At 35.8% G+C, this 4,534-nt stretch overlaps 1 pseudogene; it reads right to left on the bottom strand.

Annotated features, from left to right (window-relative positions):
- Nucleotides 1-1,057: 1,057 nt before the first annotated feature.
- On the bottom strand, nt 1,058-3,296 carry LOC106744910 (annotated as a pseudogene).
- Nucleotides 3,297-4,534: the final 1,238 nt, after the last annotated feature.

Raw genomic sequence — 4,534 nt, 5'->3', positions numbered from 1 at the left:
AAAAACGACCGGAATGTGGAAAAAGGCAACACAAAGTCATTTTGCTCCAGGATAATGCCCTATCACACACATCAAAACGGGTCAGGGTAACGATCGAGGCGTTCAGTTGGGAAATACTAACTCATGCGACTTATTCTCCAGACTTGGCTCCGATTATCATCTATTCGCATCAATGGGACGCGCTCTCGCTGAACAACGCTTCAATTCTTATGAAAATGTACGAAAATGGCTCGATAACTGGTTGGCTTCAAACGAAGAAATGTTTTTTTGTGTGTGGCATCCATAAACTGCCGGAAAGGTGGAAAAAATATATAAATGGCAATGGACATTATTTTGAATAAAATATTTTGTATCATTTTCAAACAACAGACGTGTAATTTTCACAAAAAATTCCGGTTTCTTACTTCTACACCTGATATATACTTATACATATTTCTAGGTACTATTAATAATATGTTTAAATTTCATTGGTTCATCAATATTGTTTAAAAACATTACGAGAATGATAGAAGAACCTTAATGCCACGTTATATGCAACGATATGACACTCGCATTTCAACATTATCGAAATCCCCAAATCAGTTTCAAAGTTTGATCATAATAATGTTGTATGTAACATTAAATACGACATATTTGAAAATATTACATGTTATTGAATATCGCTGCAATAACACTGATTTTTTGCTTACAGTGTTCTCACCTATGATATACCACAAGGTTTCTAGAATTACCAGAAGGTTTCCAGAAATCACGAAGCAGATTGATTTCCTTTGATTGAAGCAATTTCAACTTTGCATATTATATTACGAGTTGATTTAGGTTCAACAACAACATATCTTCTGTACAAATGACCCTCTATGTCTTCCGTATAAAGACGGTGTAAAAGAGCGACATATTCTACATCTAGCTGTCTACTTTCCACCTACCGCGATAATGTTGCATACATTTATATCCACATAAAAATATTAATATCGTTAAATAATTCTCCCTTTGTTTTTTTCTTTAAGTTTAATTGCGCAAAGTAAGAACGTAAAATAGTTAGTCAAACTTACATTATTTAAAGAGTTTCTACAGCCTGCTCAGTACCACCAGGTACAAATACAAGTCTTGGCAAGTCGTCCGTTTCTCCGGTGTTGATTTTATTTTTAGGATTCGATTTCAACAGTACGTGACAATTTGCACCACCAAATCCGAAAAAATTGGCATCAACGTAACCACTTTCCCAAGAAGTAGATTCTGTGACGATCTTTAACCCTTTGCACTCGAAGGCTCTAGAGCGGAGCCATTTAAAATTTGTCTTCAACCTTAAAACAAACTATTAACAACTATTAACAAATTAACAAAATAAAAAAAATAACATACAACAATGACTTTTCTTTTAATGCGCATATCATTTACTTATATGTGAGTATGATCGTTCCATTGAAAATGCTTCGAGTTTCTGGTAATATGAATGAAAAAAAAATTCGGGTTCAAAGAGTTAATCTACCTTCAATTATGGAAGTATGTGCTTTTCGCGGTGTTTTAAAATGTATAGTTGGTGGGATTATACCTTCTTCCATTGTTATTAACACCTTCAAACCGTTTTGATATTTTAATTATAACAGAAACAACAGAACCATAACTATGGATTAATAAAGTTTAAAAATACATGTTAAATATTATTATATACACGTAGTTTAACTTTTAAAGGCACCGTAAAAACAAATATATTCACATAACTTTGCCACTTGACAAAGACCACTGCAAGGCTCGGAATGGCCAAGATTCGATTTTACCTAGCCCGTTATTAAAGAACTGGTCCTTATTAAGCATAATGCTTAATCGATAGCGTCTACTTCTACCGGATTTGCTACCGTAGTACCAGTTGCATGGGTCTCCATGTAGGAGAGCGTTTCGAGTGTAACACCGCAATCATCATAAAATTCTTCTAATAACTGCTCCTGCAGGTTGTAAGAGGGATATGTAATGCCTTCATGCTTAAAGCCATCAGAGTTGGTTTTAGCGTAGACGTAGGCAGCAAAGATTCATTTCGCATCCTTTGCCTTTTGAATGTACAATATCGCAATAGCTTCACTGCGCATATAACCAGTACCAGAAGCATCAAATGGCTTGCAAAAACCATCACTGGAGAGAACACCTTAAATTGTTGAATTGATTGATAATAACAACAATGTCAAGAGTTTTTACCGTTATAATATTTATATGCAAATGAACAAACAGGTTCTTAAGTATAACTTTACCGAGTTGAAAAATTTGAAGCGAAATGTAGGGATGCAGACATACGTTGGAACCCCCCACGATAGCCGCGTCGCATTCTCCACTTTGTATCATTCTGTAAGCTTCCGCCATGGGGTAATGGCTTGAACTGCAAGCCGTATCCAAGGCATGAGATGGTCCATTAAGGCCAAACCAGTTAGAAATGCTGTTGGCTAACAAGTATTGACTACATCCAACAATTGGGTATCCAGCTGCCTAATCGCAAATAAAAATGCAATATCATGTAAATTTTTCTCCGGTATCTTTCTCTCTGTATTGCGTGAGTATATAAGAAATCTCTGAGTGGCCGAATATTTCCGCTACGTAGCCGTTTAAATAACGACGATAAAGTTTAAGTGAAAGTTATTTAAATACATCTTATACTTGTAACGTTATTATCATATAAAATGCTTCGTTTATGAAATATTCAATTATCTGAAATATCTTCCTTAAATATTTTAAATATTATTAAATATATTACTTGAGACCTGTAATAGATAATTATATTTTTTGTCTCAGTCGAACATGATCTTATGAAGACACCGGTTTTTTTCTTCTTAATTCTTTAGAATTTACACCGGCATCAATAATCGTCTCGTAGGTGTGTTCCAGCAACATCCTGCACATAGGATCATTGGCGTGCTCTTCCGAAGATGTCATGTTGAAAAACTGCGCGTCGAACTTCTGTTTATGGTTAATAAGTCCCGATCGAGCAGGCATATCGTAATGAAATGTTAAAATTCCGGACATTTACTTTATTATACTTAGTATATAATCGATTGAATTTCTCAAAAAAAAAACAGTAGAGGATTAATTTTTTCTCTTTTAAATTTTGATGCGAATAGTGGTTTTATATTACCATTACTCCATTGTCGACTATCATCGGAACCTAGGTCCATTTTGTTCAAAATATTTTCTCGTACATTTTTCATATTATCAGAATTAGGAAACAGTCCTGAAATACCAGAGATCACAATTTCTTCCTCTGGAGGGACTCTGACATATGGATTGAACCGTTTACTGCTTTCCATACTGCAGGCTCGCTAAAATAATAACAAATTAATTTAAACTGGAAGGAGGAGGACTTTCAAATTTTTCCGGCAGGATGATTATAACGGTCAAAACGAGCATCAAATGAACTTGTAATTTTATATTGCAGACAAATTTTGCATTTGAGATATATATTAAAAACTTATCGTTAATAAAAACAAATGCGAAAATATTACGTCGTCCTTTTTCTAGCTTTCTAATTGTTAAAATAAAATTTGATAATTATTTCAATTATCCATTTGGTAACATTTTTTATTAACAGCAAGTACAAACCTCAGGTGAATGCTTTATCCTGTTAAAGGGTCTGTTATAACATGAATGCTTCCGAAACATATCGATGGACATTTATGTATGGATTTCGATATGATTAACATAATACAAATCAAATTTGCATTTATATTAATTATATTAATCGTCGTTTTATTATATAAATTTTCTTTGTTCCGCTGACTCCATTTCCTCTTATTTCTCATCCACATTCGTTCTCTCTCTCTATCTCTCTCTCTCTTTCTCTCTCTCTCTTTCCCTCTCTCTCTTTCTCTCTCTCTCTCTCCCTCTCTCTCTCTCTCTCTCTCTCTCTCTCTCTCTCTCTCTCTCTAGTTTATTTTATTGTCGCTTACACTTCGCTGAAATAACACACTAGATAGTAAGAAAAGTGGGGACCAAATGTATAAAAGTGTGCATCAAGTAAACTATTATACATGGTTTGTTCGGAAAGTAATGTCAGTGATTTTTTTTTACGCGACTCAGCGTCAGAGCGCGCACGCATCCGTTGCGAATAGTAAAGGAGGAAGTCAGCTAACGAATGTTGAGTCACTCAGTTTTCTCCCGCCAGCCGCATAGTAAGGACATGCATTTTCGTGCAAGTCGTTTTGTGACCTCGTGCAAGTAAAATTGCAGCGCTCGTTAGAACAAAGGATGGCGATCAAGTTTTGCGTTAAACTTGATTGCGGCGGCAAGACCGCGGCAGAAACTCTTCCAATGATCAAGACAGCTTTTAAAGAAGATGCCCTATCGGATCGGCAAGTGTTCCGGTGGCACAAGGTTTTTTCGGAAAGACGGAAAGAGGTCGACGACGAAGTCCGCGCCGGATGGTCCATCACGAATTTGTACCACTTGGTACAACTGTGAACGCTAAATTTTACGTCGGAGTGCTGAAGAGACTGAAACGCAAAGATCAAAGCGTCCGGCCGGACATCGCAAAGGATTGGAAGTTGTATCACGA

Source organism: Dinoponera quadriceps, unplaced genomic scaffold (assembly GCF_001313825.1).
Source record: "Dinoponera quadriceps isolate SergipeBrazil2010 unplaced genomic scaffold, ASM131382v1 scaffold1566, whole genome shotgun sequence".
Classification (NCBI taxonomy): Eukaryota; Metazoa; Arthropoda; class Insecta; order Hymenoptera; family Formicidae; genus Dinoponera; species Dinoponera quadriceps.
Note: the sequence above shows the minus strand (reverse complement) of the source record. Positions and strands in the feature narration are given on the sequence as shown.